Below are 18,038 nucleotides of genomic sequence, written 5' to 3' on the forward strand. Positions count from 1 at the left end.
TAGGGTTTGTCTCCTGCAGTATACTTCGAAACAACGCACCCTTTGGATTGCATGAATATAAAGTTTAACATATTTTCAAAGTAAATAAAACTTCTAAAGCCCACACATTAGAAAACATTTAAGTATGGCAGGCATGACAGGAAATGTATGTCTAAGAACAAAACATTTTTCAAAACAGCTATCTTTCGAGTTAAAATCTATATTCTTTTATAGGATTGTAATGGATCAAACCCTAGTACAGCTGATATTATTGTGTATGATGTGTGATCCATCATTTGGCAAAGGCCATAAGGGATACACTGATATGATGAAAAATTACCTTAGTCTTCAATGATTAAGACTCCAAAACCTACATATCGATGAATGTCAATTATTATACCAGTTAGCCTAAGCCGTGTATCATATTTTTAAAACTATGCTACAATAAATTACTTTTCTTACAATTCATTGATTGATCATTATGTCTATAAATGGCTGTTTATCGTTAAAAAAAGACTTGTTTTGTACAACCACCAAGTCCAAAACTCAAAGATATGTATTAACATTAATACAATTTAAAATATAAAAAGCAGCAATTATAGCCAATGTTTAATTAATCAATTATTAAACTATCAAATTGTTGCCTATTAATTCCCTGTAGTCCATATTGATGAATATAATTATGTTTTGGCTATTCTTTAGATTATTTTGCATTTGATTCCCCCGTTTGAAACAGGACTTAGAATTGTTCAAGAATTTTAGACAGCAACTGCATCATCTAAACAAAGGGTATTCTCATTTTTTATAAAGATAGCCTTTTTCAACATATACTGTCTCCAATTATCTCTCCGTTAATATTTGTGTGGGGTAGATGTATTATTAAAGGCTACCCAAAATACAGTAAATGGGCCTTTTCCCCCACATATCTCCCAGTGTGAGGCAGGGTCTTTACCAGGAGCAGCTACAGCAGCAGCACCAGCAGAAGCAGCAGGCGTTAGAGGCGTTGGTGGGGGTGTTTCCCATTCTGTGGCGCGCTTGGAGGACACTGGCAGCTGCTTCCTGATGAACCTGCATCTGTCTCTTACGCATCTCCACCCGCTCCGAGCCCATGGACTGCGAAGAGAAGAAGACATGGAGACCACATTGAGGTTTTTTTTTTTTTACCGCATCAAGCTGGCGCATTACGCACACAAACATCCAAGACATCACAAGAGATTAAGATATGACAGGAGGCCTGGATCTGTCTTAAACCTGATTAAATAAGCAATGAAAGGCCAGATAATCCTGTAAAGGAAAGTGGTAACATGTGTACGCACGAACACTTCATGATCATGACGAGTGGGGTCAACTTCTGTGCAATGCATCCTAAATAAATCGACATTTCCCGATCAAGAAATTAGGCGTATGGTGCGTTTAAGGTGCATATATCGCAGTTGAAAGCTCGAGATGTCCTACCGGTTTGATGGTTCATGCTGAATACAACAAAAAAACAAATTGTCATGAGCAACAGCCGCCTTTCTCTGTCCTCCTCTCTCCCAGTCTGTGAGGGATGAGCAGTAATGATAGCGACAAGGCGTTACTCTTGGACCGACGCAATCGCATCCATCAGTCGCATCTTCGGGAGGATGCACACACACACACACACTCATACACACTCATGCATGATGTTCGATTCGAAGCAATCCCCCTAAAGCAAGCAGTGTGCAGCCATTTATAGAAACATAATTACATTATTTGATGAGAAAAGCTGATAATTTTACAGTCAGATGGTTTTCTGGCCAGGCAGAGAGCAACATATCTACATTATGTTTAAACATCGTTATTATTATTTAAATACACACCACAACACGCACAAATGGAAAAAGATGCCTGGAATATTCACTTAAAGATGCTCCAGCCCAACTGCATCATTTTTCCAGTCTATTGTATTAAAAAATGCACAAATGCGAGGGTGTAATCATTCCAAAAGTTGAATCTGAATGTCTACTCACTGTGTCACCATGAATGCCAGAATGCAGGAGATTTTTTTGCCTCGATCACATCCGTCAGCCTCGACTTGATACAAACTGGTTGGTTTCTCTTCTGCGCGCATGCGTTTCTTGCAAGTGTGAAAATAATTTTCTGCGACCCGTGCATTAACGGCAGAACACTGTGCGCCTCCTGTTTACAGCAATGGCTTCTGCAGGACTGAGGCTGCCAGACATTTAAATCCACAGATTATATTAAGATTCCATGTGTTTGGGTACTGATGATCTGACACTGCGATGATTTGAGTGGAATACATAAGCTCCAAAAAAATCCCATAAGAGATCATCCATAAATAAAAATAAATAAATATTGCAAGGTATTTTCTCCAGACTGCGCAGTTGTCTGTTTTGAGATGCATTCCTTTCAAACCGATGGTCAAGTGCAGATGGGAATACGTTCTGTGCGCCAAGGTACTGAAGTATTCAATTAAACATCTGGAAAACCACAATTTACACATCAGCAACTTCACCTTTCCTGACGCACACATGAGACTCAGTACTGCTTGCATCCACCAGGGGGCAGCAGTGGTTAATTTAAACCGTTATATTCAGAGTTTATGATTTAAACAAATCAGATATATCACTGGCGTTAGTGCAAATTAACCTCATTAACAGTGTCAAACAAACTTATATTGTTCTATACTTATGTACTTTATTTGAGTATTTCCATTTTATGCTCTGGGAAAAGATACACTTTACACTCATTTTAATGGTTGAATTTTTTTAAGCAACGAATGCAAAAAAATATCCCCAAATGTCTTATTTTCTATAATCCAATGACCCTTTTGAGGAGCCCAAACCCTAGATACAAAAGTAAAAATATATCCTACTCTATGTGTATTTTTTGCAGTATCCTAGTTTTTATCATGCAGGAATTCATCTTAGAGTATATTTAACATTCTGGCCATTGGATTTTATCTCTTTTATCGTCAGAAACCAATACAGATTAAATATATTGAGCTCAAAATATCAGAAAATAACTTGTCATGTGGAATTTCCATTTTTTTTATCAATACATAAAAATCCTCAATTCATCAAACTCTGACGAATAAATTATATATAAAATGTAAATAGCTCACAGCTGTGTGGTCACATGCACTGTATACCATCTTCCAACACTCATAGGAAGAGGAAAACTAATCAAATTCAATACATTCTCTTACTTCACCTTTTCCATTGCACAGCACATAAGGTGGAGTTAGATTATTCACTGCAGCTGAGGTTGAAGATAGGACAGTGGAAATATGGTAGATGGTGATTGCAGGGGAGGAGGAATATCCATCCCTGTCCACATTGTATGTATGACAGAGCTATAAAACAAATTCAATATGCAGAAGTCTGTGTCTCTAAGCCGTGCAATAAATCAAACATCTTGTAGCTGAAGTGGAATTGCATCTTAAATGGACCCTGTTCCCTGATGAGACGACTTACTGTGATCTACTGCTGGAACATATAGGAAGGCGTGTGAATTTTTTTCTCTTATCACACGTGTGTAAGCACCTATAAACTGTCAGCATTCCTAGTCTACTGTATGTGTATAATCTTGAATCCAATATGGTTGCAGCCTTCTGCAAAAGAGAAAATGCAGCCTTCCAAAACACATTTAGTAAATCAGCAACCTTGTGTCCCTTGAGGTACTTTACTACTCAAACGTGCAGTACTTTCACTCTGGTTATCATGTTTCCCATTTGAAAAGTCCAAAGCATGATTTAATAGAAGTAATTACACCTGCTTTGGGAGTTTTTAAAAGTCTTATAATGAGTTGAGGCTCTGAAGTGTATTTTTTTTGCTCTGTACTGTGAAGTAGAGTTACACACTAAAGAGTTTTATCTCAGAGCCACAGAGGTTTCCACTGACTCCTCTTCAATTTTCTTATCTGGCTTATTAAATGCCTCTCTTCTTTTCTAGCCGGTCGCTGTCTAGGTGAGAGGGGAGACAGAAAGGACCACAGGCTCTGCAGTATAACATCATTTCAGGAAGGAGAAAAACCTGGATATGTCCTCAGGTAAATCAGATCAACTGTTGACAGGTTTCACCCAAGATTTCTATTCCAAACCAATTTGGTCAAGCTGACCCTTGAGACGAATGCCCATGTGAAGAGGAGAATGAAAAGGCTTTGGTGGAAACAATCATATGGATGATGGAAAACTGCAAACATTGTTTTTAAAATTGCAATATTTTTTGTCACATTTTTTCTACACCAAGCTCTCATGCCAGTGTACCTTGTTGTTTCCTTGGCATTTTTCATGGAAAACAGCTGCCTGCTATGCTAAATAATTCACTATGATAGTAGATTTAAAAACAGCAACATCTCTTTAGTTTTACAGCTAAACAGTATTCTGAAATATGTTTCAGGCGTTAGGCGTTACTTTGAAGTCGATACTCTTGTTTTTTGCTTTTTGAATCTGATCTCTGAACTGACCCTTTCTCTTTTTGTAAGAAGTCAAACAAATCTCAGATTAAATTGCATTCATCATGTATTTTAGTCAGGCCATGCCATTATATCAAAGGACCTAAAAATATATCTGACATCTTTCCAATCTACTAACTTAACTATGAGAAAGGAATGGAAATACAAGAGAACAGTGCTGATCATGTATATAATTCTATGGCTTGTCATTTGCATGTTGAGAGTAGGCATTAAGAGAACAGGAAAATGCATAAAGCACACAGGGGGGTGTCATCACTCAGCTTTCAATTTGAAAAAATGATGAGTTCAGAAATGTGATAATTAGTTTTCCCTAAGGCCCTCCATGGATGTCTCAAGTATTTGTTCCAGCTGTCATTGTCAGAGAGTTGTTTGTTTCCGGTTTGTTGTGGAAAGCAACAAGCTGTGACAGGCAGTGAGAGTCAACATCATCCGTGTGATTCTTTGTAGCAGGGAGGTGGAATTGTGATGGTGAATATTACCTCTAGGATTCACATTCAACTTGTATATGTCTTGAATTAAAAATGTACGTTTCCTTACTTTATTCTGTTCAATGTATTTGCATAATGCTTTCTGGATGCCAGAGCACTCTTCCATTCAATACATTGTAAATATACATTGTGAATTATGATTTGAAATGCTCTGTCTCTTGCTTTTCACTGCTTTTTTTGCTGATTACATTACATTACATTTCATTTAGCTGACGCTTTTATCCAAAGCGACTTACAATAAGTGCATTCGACCAGGAAGATACAACCTTTAAGAAAACAGAATCATATAAGTACATCAGGTTTCATAGAGCCAAACATTTCAAGTGCTACTCAACTGGCATTTAGAAAGCCAGCCCTTTATTAGTATATAAATGCTTTGTTAGTAATTCTATCGCTTGAAGTGGAGTCTAAAGAGATGAGTTTTCAGTTTGCGTCGGAAGATGTGTAAGCTATCTGCTGTCCTGATTTCAATGGGGAGCTCATTCCACCATTTTGGAGCCAGGATAGCAAACCCACGTGTTTTTGCTGACGGGAACTTGGGTCCCCCTCGCAGTGCGGGTGCAGCGAGCTGTTTGGCTGATGCAGAGCGGAGTGCACGTGCTGGGGTGTACGGTTTAACCATGTCCTGGATGTAGGAAGGGCCAGATCCATTCACAGCATGGTACGCAAGTACCAGTGTCTTGAAGTGGATTCTAGCAGTTACTGGAAGCCAGTGAAGGGAGCGGAGGAGCGGTGTGGTGTGGGAGAATTTGGGAAGGTTGAAGACCAGACGAGCCGCTGCATTCTGGATGAGCTGCAGAGGTCGGATGGCACATGCAGGTAGACCAGCCAGGAGGGAGTTGCAGTAGTCTAGGCGTGCTGATGGTATACACTCAGGGTTGAATAACCAACCCAGTCTCACAAAAAAACGTGTAATAACTACGTTGGTCCACAACGTAGGACGTAGTATTTCTACAAAAACGCCTCTGAAATTGTAAGATCCCTACGTTTTTTTTCACCATTAATTCCAATGGCTGGCGTCTATGTCACGTGATCTTCACATTTCTCCCTGCAGAAAAAAAAAACATGGCCGAACTTCGTTTTATTCTCGGTGTAAAATGCCTATTTTAAAGTTAGTTGGCCATTAAAATGCGTTTTGATGTCATTTGATGCGAGAATTATGAGTTGTTATTTCAGATTTTGTGTGCAGTGGATGTACATGATCTTTAGTTTGCTAGTTATTATGAAGATTACTTCAGGAAATTGTGTCTATACAACGTTTTCATTGTTCCCAAGGTGGTTGCTAGGGACGCTGCTATCGATATTATTTCTGTTATGTTGTGTAAAATGGTGTTATCTTTATTGCTACCCCCTTCCCCGTCAATGTTGGTCCACAGCGCAAACGTATTAGTTTAACAAAATCTGCAATTGTGGCATAGTGTTGTGCCGAGAGATGGGAGTCGGAGGCGGTGTATCAAAGGTACAAACTAGACTTTCATTTAGTATCTCAAAAACAGACCGGCGGAGAAAGAAAGTCCGGGTCACTAAAATGTCCGTGCAGAACAATACCCTAACCCATAGATCCGTGGGTGAATAATGTCAATCACCACAATAGATACGTTATTTTCCCCTGTGCAATTCTCAATTTACTCAACAATAACACATAATTATCCTTGTGTTTATTTATTTGTTTGATTAATAAACACAAGTTGGAGTCCGTCAGGACCAAGGTTCGGAGCAGCTCATTTGCTTTACAGAATATTAAACCCGGAAGTAAGTATTCTCTTCGCTTCGCTTGGCAAACCCCGTGATAGTCCTCAAGCTCTATGATTGGAGAGTATGCTCCGAGGGTTACGCCGAGCGCCGAACAGCACTTTCAAATGGGATGGAACCACGGCAGACTGTCCAAAACTGGATTTGAACGGATCCACCCCGTCCCCCCCTCCTTCCCCAGAACCACACATGCTGGCAACATTTTCTCTATCTATGGCACGTCTCTACTGCGTGAATTTGAGTGTTTCCTATCCCCTAAACCTCCAGGGATGTACACAGTTTAATACTGGCAACTTCTTATTATGGGAAATATGAAAACGTCTTTTAAAACTACAACTCCCAGTAGAGACGTGCCATAGATAGAGAACATGTTGCGAAACAATAGCCAGCATGTGTAGTTCTGGGGAAGGAGTGGGGACGGGGTGGACCCGTTCAAATCCAGTTTTGGACAGTCTGCCGTGGTTCCATCCCATTTGAAAGCGCTTTTCGGCGCTCGGCGTAACTCTCGGAGCACACTTTCCAATCACAGAGCTTGAGGACTTTCACGGGGTTTGCCAAGCGAAGCGGAGAGAATACTTACTTCCGGGTGTAATATTCGGTAAAGCAAATGAGCTGCTCCGACCCTTCTGACGGACTCAAACTTGTGTTTATTAATCAAACAAATAAATAAACACAAGGATAATTATGTGTTATTGTTGAGTAAATTGAGAATTGCACAGGGGAAAATAACGTATCTATTGTGGTGATTGACATTATTCACCCACGGATCAATGGGTTAGGGTATTGTTCTGCACGGACATTTTAGTGAGCCGGACTTCCTGTCTCCGCCGGTCTGTTTTTGAGATGCTAAATAAAAGTCTAGCTTGTACCTTTGATACCCCGCCTCCGACTCCCATCACTCGGCACCAGACTATGCCACAATTGCGGATTTTGTTAAACTAATACGTTTGCGCTGTGGACCAACATTGACGGGGAAGGGGGTAGCAATATAAAGATAACACCATTTTACACAACATAACAGAAATAATATCGATAGCAGCGTGCCTAGCAACCACCTTGGTAACAATGAAAACGTTGTATAGACACAATTTCCTGAAGTAATCTTCATAATAACTTGCAAACTAAAGATCATGTACATCCACTGCACACATAATCTGAAATAACAACTCATATTTCTCGCATCAAATGACATCAAAACGTATTTTAATGGCCAAACTAACCTTAAAATAGGCATTTTACACCGAGAATAAAACGAAGTTCGGCCACGTTTTTTTTTTCTGCAGGGAGAAATGTGAAGATCACGTGACATAGACGCCAGCCATTGGAATGAATGGTGGAAAAAAAAACGTAGGGATTTTACGGCCCGTCTACACTACAGGCATCGAAAAATCTTGAAGCTGGGCGTGTCTAAGGCTTGGCGATTTCTCGCGCCCAAGGCGACCAACAACCAATCAGGAATCTCCCGCCCGCCTCCGGCATACAAAGCAAAAAAAAGCCTGCTTCTTCTCCACTATTGCCAAAATGGATGCCGGTTTTGTAGCAAGGGTAGCGTTGGTTTAAGCAATGTCTCGCAGGAGGCCACGTATTGTGCGTCGCTGTTGGGTACATCCGATACTCAGAAAACTTCTGCAACGGGGGGAATACCACGTTCTTGTCCAAGAGCTCCGCCCGGATGGTGTACTGTTTCAGCAGTACTTCAGGATGAGCAAACGCGTGTTCGACGAGTTGCTCGGAAAAGTGGGTCCACTGATTGCAGTCCATCGGACCCGCCGAGCGACTCGCCATCTGTCTACGGTACGTTTTGTGTATTTCTACTTCTTTAATATGACTGTATATAAAGAGAGAGAATGCATGCAATGGATGAATGAAGTCTGTGATTTAGTTCAGATGAATGACATTAATTAAGATAGCTAGGTAAACTCAGGTGTGTGTGTGTGTGTGTGTGTGTGTGTGTGTGTGTGTGTGTGTGTGTGTGTGTGTGTGTGTGTGTGTGTGTGTGTGTGTGTGTGTGTGTATTTTTTTTTTTTAAATCCTGTATATTACTTTTTTCTCAGGTACCTGGCAACCGGTGACTCGTACAGGACCATAGCATTCAGCTATCGGGTCGAGCATGCAACAGTGGCTGTCATCGTGAAGGAGGTTGCGGGTGCCATCTGGACCGCGCTGGTCGAGGAGACCATGCCGGTATCACAGACGGAGGACTGGAGAGCCATCGCTGCTGGGTTCCGAATTGCGTTGGTGCCATTGATGGGAAGCACGTGGTGATCCAGGCTCCGGCAAATTCTGGGTCCCTGTACTTCAACTACAAGTCCACCCACTCCTTGGTACTGCTGGCTGTCGTGGATGCCCAGTACCTCTTCAGGGTAGTGGATGTTGGAGGTTTTGGAAGGAGCAGCGACGGTGGGAGCCTGCGGAATTCTGCTTTTGGAGAGGGCCTCCGAGATGGCAGTCTGCAGCTACCACCTGACACCGTCATCCCAGGAGCAGAGCGGCTGGGCCTTCTTCCCCATGTGTTTGTTGGGGATGAGACTCTTCCGCTGCTGGAAAACCTGCTGCGTCCATTCCCTGGACGTCAGCTCACGCGTGAAAGGAGGATGTTCAACTACCGCCTCAGCCGGGCCAGGTTGGTTGTTGAATGTGCGTTTGGCGTCCTCGCATCACAGTGGAGAATGTTCCGGCGTGTCATCGCCACCAGCCCGGAGTTAACAGAATTGTGTGTGAAGGCCACCTGTGTGTTGCACAACTTCCTCCGCAGGAAGACAATAGGAAGGCCATCACGCACACCTGTCGTCGCAGAGTCGAGTGATGAAGCTCCAACCCTGCGCGATGCACCTAGGATGGGCTCAAACAACGCCACACGCCGATCCATCCAACTGCGGGAGACCTTCTGCTCCTATTTGAATGAGGAGGGTGTAGTGTCATGGCAGCATAAAGTGATGTAGGGTCACCATGGCTCTTCCAAACCAAAAGCTCTTTTAAGAGCTACCCATTTTCTTTAAAGAGCAAATATTCCAAATGAGCCATTTTAAAATCAAACATTCCTAATAAACATGTTTCTTGAATTGATATTATTATATTATGACAAACAATCTTTTTCTTTCAGCCCTGTTTTTACTGATAAACCACTCGTAATTTCAATAGGTTTTCACATGAACAATTACAGAAGAAAGCACATTATATATACCGACATACATGAAGCTTCTGGTATGTTGCAACTGACAAACCACATGAACAAGTGAAGACACAGTATAGCAATAACATACTTTAAATAATGTTTTATTTGGTAATGTTGTGAGTGAAGTTTGTGTGATGAGTGTAAAAAAAATGTAATTTGGATCAGTATGTGTGAAAAAATTATTAAATTGTCCTGGTCCATGTCAAAAATTTGCTGGTGTATCCTGAGGCAGACTCTTGCCCTCTGTCCCCTTGTCATCAGCCTCATGGTGGGCAAGAGGCTCTTAAAAAACTGCAAGTCCTCGTCCTCCTCCACCACTGGTGGGGTTGGCTGGGCAATTGCTGACAGCAGACTTCGTTCGAACGAGGACATCTCCCTCTCCCTCTCCCTCCCCCGTTTTTTGCCCCGGACCTCAGAATTCTCCTCCTGGCTGGCTTCTGCTGGCTGACTGGCGGGCTGGCCGGTGGACTGGCTGGCTGACTGTCTCACTCTCTACCTGGCTCTCTTCCTCTGCCACCAGGGTGGATGGAGGCAGGGTCGGCCGGGGGACATTGCTGGACGTCTCACGGTCTATGATGAATGGGGTTAAAAACCCCATCACTGCCATGAAACGCCAGGGCTTGTACCCCCCTGCAGACCCTGCCCCGCTTCTTTTTGCCTCCTTCTCCATATTCTTCTCCTTGCGGAACCTGTCCCTCAGAGTCTTCCATCTCTTTTTGCACACATAAAATGAAATGAAATAATAAAGTTCATAAATAACAAAGTTAATTTCTTGAATTTACTAAATTATTCCTCCATTAATGACTGCTATTTTTATGCTACATTCCATGCTGGCTAAATATACTGTCTATGCTTGATAGCTGTGCGTGTATTATATGTTATGTTATATATTATGCTTATACTTATTATATTATATTTATTAATATATATTATATGTTATGCTCCATTACTAGCTGTCCATTCAATGTTACAACGAAGTAAACTGGATATAAAGTCTCCAAACAGTTGAAAACCTACGAGCTTCACCAACTGTCTCTGCCACCTCCCGCCATGCCTGGTTCCTCCGGTTTAGGTGAACAGAGTACAGTCATACAGGACAGGGACACTTGCCACGGCAATGATTAATTTATCCATTTTATGACATATGGTAAATAGTCAAGACCTGCGGTATCAGCATACACGCGGTTTGATTGGCTAGCACTTGTACTGGCGGGAATTGCATAAACGGGATTTGATTGGCTGATGCCAAGCATCGAGCCTCAAAAGCTCGGCCCGTCTACACTACAGGCATGAAAAAATCTTGAAGCTGGGCGTGTCTGAAGCTTGGCGATTTTTTGCGAGCAACCAATCACATGAATCTCCCGCCCCCGACATACAAAGCAATAGCAATGTTAAAACGAAGTAAACTGGATATAAACTCTCCAAACAGGCGAAAAACCTACCAGTTTCACCCACTGTCTCTGCCACCTCCCTCCATGCCTGGTTCCTCCGGTTTGTATCCCGGTAAATAGTTCCGGTCGTAAAGAACCGGGTGATTTGCTACCGTAATATCTCGTTTGGAATATGAGGAAATGAACTGCGGTCTGGCTCTCCCAGCTTGCACGCGGTTTGATTGGCTGAGCTTGCACTGGCGGGATTTGCATACACGGAATTTGATTGGCTGATGCCAAGCATCGAGCCTCAAAAGTTGAACATTGTTCAACTTTTGAGGCCGATAGATGCTCGTGATGCTTGCAAAGCCATGCCATGCTCCCCACAATGCAGTTCGGCGAAGATTAAAAATATTCTACGTCACCCCATTCAAGTGAATGGGCGAAGCGTTGAAAGCATATTTCGATGCCCGTAGTGTAGACGGGCCACAATTTCAGAGGCGTTTTTGTAGAAATACTACGTCCTACGTTGTGGACCAACGTAGTTATTACACGTTTTTTTGTGGGACTGGGTTGGAATAACAGGAACACCTGAAACTATGCAAATTGTAATCCTATACAATACACAAGTTATTGAGCCGTTTCCGCTCTACATCCTGAACTCCTCCCTTCGATGCAATGCACTTCCGTTTTGGCGGACTGGGTTTGTTTTGCTAGCTCCGTTGTGCCGACAAAGCACTGATATCGCAGAGACAAAGAGGATATAACAATTACAACATGAAGAAAAGTGGTTCGGGAAATACGTGTGCGGTAGTTGGTTGCAATCACTCGAGAAAGCACCTGAACGAGTGGTTAGATAGAGAGTGCTACGACCACAAACCAGCACCCAGCACCCAGCCATGTTGTTCAATAAATACAGATAAACACAACAAATACTGCATGCATTGTATTTTTTAATATTATATATGAATATTTTCATAGTGATGTAATTGTGTGGGCTGCTTTTATATTTTAATTTGTAATACCTGTTAGGATTAAACATGTGATCTTTCTTGTTGAAGCCATTTCTTTAGTTTCCTCTCAACAATTAATTAATTCAGTGTTATTTATATACAGTATGAGCTTAATATGAATGATGAACTGTGTTAAAAGAAATTGTAGCACTCTAAGGAACATATGAAATGCAATAATGCAATAACAGTGCAATAATGAAATTAAATTACATCAAACTTTATTTTCACTCAAACAGTACAGGCACATATGATATATTGCACAGCATAAAGAGATCATGTAAATTGTGCATTATGTAAACAACAGACAACTGTTGGCTCCTGTGGGCATGACCTAAATAAGGCAGTTTATTTTGGTTTTATGCTGGGCCACGTCGTCATGTTATCCTCCCAGTTTTGCACTGAATTCGGGTGGGGGAGAGTAACGCCATCTCCAGTCAAAGAAGTAGAATCGTGTTCCCAAGCTAGCATCACTGTTAGCATCGAAATCGCTGTGTTTACACCAGTGCCCGTCTGACTGTTTACATCGGTTTACACCGACAGACGCTGTGCAAAAGACTTCCGGCGGAAATGAAGTGCATTTGTGTAGTGTCATGGCGCTACCCGTGTTTTGGCGCGTAAACTTGTCTATAGCTCTGCAGTTAATGATTTCTGCAGTCCCGGGGGAAGAGGCCGTAATGAGAAGCACAGAGTAGATAATGAAGTTCTGACGATGGAGGTACTTCATGTTCACGCCTCATTCACTGCCAGACAGTATATCCACAGGAGGTTTGAAGGCAAAAGATTAGCTTCTGATGTGTTTTTCTTCATTTACCTGGGATACTAAAATCAGTGAGTATTTGAGTCTGACTTTAACTAATGATGTCTCACCTCCCATACATTCTATACTGTACATTTGGTGTGTTTTCAGCCCACATGCAGGTTGCGCCTGCCTGGAAGACTGTAAAGGTTTAATGTTCCTCTACGTTCATTAATCTGTTTCAAGGCTTTACTCGCCTCCTTGCAGACAGAAACTTGGAAAATGATGCAGCTAATTAGAGATCTCTCAGGAATAAAATGAAGGATGGGATAAATGGAACATGTTCCTCGTAAATTATTGGACCAAGAGAGGTGATTGCTTGCAGATATACTGCTGCATTAGGGCAGTAAAAAAAAGACCTCCTTCAATCCAGATGGTCTCATATCTTAGTTTTTATCAAGGATCCATCTTATTCGATCACGGGAGAGAGATTGTATATGAAACAAGCAGCTATATCAGAAGTGTCAAGAATTACTTTTAGATCCCCAGCAGCGATATGGTTAGCTTTACTCTGCACTACAAAGGGATAGAGCAGTGGGAAATTGGTGTGAACGTTTTCAAGCTGTAGCCTACTGCCTTCATGTTATGCCTATATGCACAAAAATATCACAAAAATCATTGCCATTGAACCTGAATACTTCAGCTCTAAGATGCTGACACTGTACTTTTGCAGAGGATGCAAGATAATTGCAACTCTCTTGCTGCCAAATGTATTTTCTCTCACTTTTTTGTCAACTTCGTTACACAAAAAATCAATTTAATTTGGATGTACACCCTCAATATTACTGTTATAGGTGTCTGACTGCCTACTTATTGTTTATATTTGGTCATTTGCAATTTATTATTATCATTTATTAAATGTTGGTCAAATTTCTCAGTAAAAAAACACAGAGGTTAAGCTAGGTTCTTGGTGGCAGGTCTGCACGTCAGTTGAACCAACTTATAAATATTACCAAAGTAGATTGTTTAGGGACTGTTCCTAAAGACTATTCTCAGAAAACATTGAAACCCCCCTATTTTCTGTTCAATTTGGTAAAGTCTGAGATCACTCTCCAATGAATCCCTTTGGAAGCTCCCTCTTCCTGTTGGCAGTTTGGACACATGACCACCAGGTAAAAGCCACCCAACATGGATGATTAAAGTAGCATAAAACCAAAAATTATATTGAATGGGACATATTATAAATAAAGTATTGATTTAACACACTCTGAAATTACCAGGAATAACATGTTAATAGATTAGCATGCTAGCCACATGTACTGACTATGCTAGCACAAATATTAATTACATGTTTTAAACATTAATATATCTGTTCAGGAAATATAGTATATGCTTTGCGAGTGTAAACTGTATGGTACAGGTTTTAAGTGATACATTTTTTTATTGGCTCCATTTAACATTTCTATATACAAATGTAGCCTTAGCATGAGCACATTTCTAATCTCCACACTAGACATGACCTCTTTTAAATCAGCAGAGCTCTCCATTTTAAATATAGTATTTGACATATTTTTATTTAAGTTGACTCTACTCAGTGTCTCACATAATTATATTTTGTCTACATATTATTTATTAGTTAGAATAATCTTAAAATCGTTTTTTAAATAGCTTATATAACAGTACTATTTATATTTTATTTTGCTACATATCTGGGACCAAAAAGTGTCTTCCAATTTCCTTTTTTGTTTGATTTCCTACCTATTTAGGGTTAAAAAAACATCTTGCAATTTAGACTTTTTTAATTAAATTGTATTTTAAAATGTTACAGTATGTCCACTGTAGAGGACGTCGGGACCATTTTAGTTTGAAAAGACAGCCAAAATGAACAAATAGACTACAGTATGTAACGTATTATGGTTATAGAGTGATATTAATACAATAATACATTCACCTTTATTTAAAACATAAATAAGTAATTGATCTGAACATTGCTGTTTATTTGGTCACTAAAAAACTAGTTTGGTTTTTGGTGAATCTTTCCAGATCTTCAAAGACTTTGTAGTCGATGTAGTGGGAAAAGTACCTCATTGACTCCAGTCGGCACGGGCTGTCGGGTCATCTGGACTAGTTGTAAGGATGTGGTCTCCATTTGACCATGCTCATAGAAACAAAGCTTGCATTCCTGAGACAATTCTCATTTTTCATGGCTCCACTTAAAATAAAAACAACAATAAGACATGCGTGCTGCTCTTGGCCCACAGAGGCTCATGTCTTTCCAGCTCATCCCTATCTGTCTCTCTGTCTGTATCTGTGCGCTCATGGAGCCTCCTGCATCTCTTCCCGCCCTTCTTCTTGACCCTTTTCTATCCCAGGTGTGAAATTCTCATCTCTCTCGTCATCTGAGAGCTCAAAATCTCCCTTAACTATCTGGTACAGAAAATATCAGCCTCAGTTCCGTCTCCTGCAACAATATTGAGTCATTAAGTCCATGAAGACGGTCCTGACGTCCACTAGGATGAACATTTATAAAAGAGCTGTTATTTAAAAACTTGAATTATTTAATTGCTTTCGGAACTAATTATATAGTTCCTCACATATTAATAAACAAGAACATATATGATTTTCATGGTAAAAATTACAATTATTCAACAATATTTGACTTCTCCTGCTTCTATAACATTTAGTTTTTGGTATGCCAGCCATTTTGGATGAAAAGAATGAGAACATTTTTAACCAATGACATATCACTGGAAAGACCAGGATGTCCTCTGTACAGTACATCTGGGATTGATAGAGTAGCTCAAAAGAGTCAAAGGAGATGCATGTTAACAAAATGTCCACTACAGTTGACATTTTCAATGGGCTGGGTCCCAGGAGGATACACTTCTTTCTGTGTCTATATGAACCACATAATCCAAAGCAAATTCCTCGTATGTGTAAATGTACTTGGTAATAAAACCGATCCTGATTCTGATTATGTAGCATTTCTCCGAAATCTGACATGATGGCACTGATGACAAGCTTTATATAGCAATTATAGAAATAGGCAATATAAAGGCATCAGTATCACATTAAGACGGTTATATAACCAGTTAAAAGTTCTTGTACTAACTATACTGTTAAGGTCAGTCAGACTCTAGCTGAATTTTAACAAAAGTTTTTTTTTTTTTTTTGGCTTCAGGGCACTAGAGTGTGCACCTTTCCTTGATGCTGGCAGCATAGACAGTTCTTCGTGCATTCAAACACAATGTGATCCTTTATTCTGCATCCTGGAGAGCTGAGTCATTGCATCATCTTGAGCGCCCACGGCACAGAAGGTAATTCACAGCTAACACCATTGGCATTTTCCTTTTTGTTTTCTGCCGTTTGTCTATGACAAAAGGTGCAGGAGGTCTATGGGTTGCAGATCATTAAACACACACACACACACACACACACACACACACACACACACACACACACACACACACACACACACACACACACACACACACACACACACACACACACACACACACACACACACACACACACACACGGAACAGGTCATTAAACTGAATATCACAATATCTTTAAACTTCTATGGTTAAAAGGCAGTTTTTATAAATATATAATCTATATAAAAGTATGATTTATTTTACGTCAAAGCTCTTCACTATCTAAGCAAGTCTCTTTAAGTATCAGTTAATAGTTTTAATCCAAAAATTGCACAAATGGAGACATTATTTGTCACCTTTAAAGTTCCCCGAAGAGGATTCTGCTCTCTCTGTTGTTTGAATCAGTTAACGTCCATTAATTTTACTCATGAGGGCAAATAGGTTAATTCATTATTCTAAAGAGAGCAGGCAGGGAGTCTGGGTGAAGGTGGTGGAGTGGAAAAAGTTGTTGTTGCAGTGTCTGAAAGAAACACTGCATCCAGCAGTCTTAAGTCATAATTATTGAGTTGTTTGTTTAGATTTGTTTGTATCCTTCACAGGTGTTTTTTTGATTTTTATTTTATTTTTTGAGGCATGATTCTACTCTGCTGGATACAGAACCCAAATTTCATGCAAGATCTTCATCGTTGCGGTTTCTAACAGTTTTATTCTTATTTACGGAATAATCCCAATTGTAGAGTTAGAGTTTGTGCTTATACCCCAGAGAAAAAGTGATGATTAACATTGGTGGATGTGGCTTTTTGTATTCAGGAAGTATCCAACATGTTCTCTTTGAGCTGCTTTTGAATTGGATTGTTTTTTGGGCAGCCCTGGAGTCTGTTGTGGATATTTTAAACTCGTCAATACTGTAAAGATGTACAATGAGAGTAATCAATAATAAACTGGGGAAAGCAGGCATGTGTTTTTTATGATACGAATGCAACTCGTGGTTGTGCCAAGGTGTAAGCCTATGCGGTTTTCCCTTCTACTAATGCAGAAACTATGGGTAAGGTTTTCTAGACGGCTGGGGTGAAAGTGTGCCACCGGGTCGTACAATTCGAAGGAGTTAGTCATCATCTCGGTGGAGTTTATTGCACGCAGTGTGGCGTTCGCCATGTGCTCACATGGTGCTGGAAGAGAGGCGTTTGCAAAATACCATTTATTCAACCCTCTGGTAGACCCGGTCAGGGCCATAAAGGCACACAGCTGTTCTGTGTTGTTTAGGGGTCGTGGGCGAACAGGTAATGCCATTGATGAGTCCTGGGGGAAAAGGGTGCATGCATAACACGAACCGTTTTGCCCTGCGGACTGCAGAAATGACCTGGGTCATGTTTCAGAACGGTTGATGTGCCTATTGATGTTAGAACTTGTGTTAGAGGTTTGGCTTTAGGGGTGTCTTTTTTGGGGGTGATGGGGGTTTTGCCAGATACATACGCGCAAACAACGTAGCCCCTGTCTGATATTTTGGCCTTCTGTAGTTGTAGTAGGACGGCGGGACTTGATGAGTTGATGTGTCTAGTCTGACTGAGCCCGTGCCTTCATGACCATGTCAATTAAACCCCACACCATGACGGCACAGACGAGGAACCAGTCGCATATGAAAAAGCACAGCTGGCCGTCGCCCATGAGTCTTGTGTGTGGTACTAGGGTG

The 18,038-nt window shown here is 40.8% G+C and overlaps 1 long non-coding RNA gene and 1 pseudogene across 2 annotated transcripts in view; one reads left to right on the forward strand and one right to left on the reverse strand.

Annotated features, from left to right (window-relative positions):
- Window positions 1-8,462, reverse strand: part of LOC307026455 — a 10,244-nt pseudogene extending 1,782 nt beyond the window's left edge. The window contains exons 1-4 of the transcript XR_013810597.1: window positions 8,284-8,462; window positions 1,971-2,100; window positions 932-1,092; window positions 25-40 (exon numbers count right to left, since the gene is read on the reverse strand). The product of XR_013810597.1 is annotated as an uncharacterized misc_RNA (transcript). The remainder of the gene's footprint in view (window positions 1-24; window positions 41-931; window positions 1,093-1,970; window positions 2,101-8,283) is intronic.
- Window positions 8,463-12,867: 4,405 nt separating this feature from the next.
- The window catches only part of LOC307026217, a 39,590-nt gene continuing 34,419 nt past the window's right edge, over window positions 12,868-18,038 (forward strand). Inside the window, exons 1-2 of the long non-coding RNA XR_013804358.1 lie at window positions 12,868-13,063; window positions 16,153-16,288. This is a non-coding gene — a long non-coding RNA (uncharacterized lncRNA). The remainder of the gene's footprint in view (window positions 13,064-16,152; window positions 16,289-18,038) is intronic.

Source organism: Notothenia rossii (assembly GCF_949606895.1).
Source record: "Notothenia rossii genome assembly, chromosome: 12".
Classification (NCBI taxonomy): domain Eukaryota; kingdom Metazoa; phylum Chordata; class Actinopteri; order Perciformes; family Nototheniidae; genus Notothenia; species Notothenia rossii.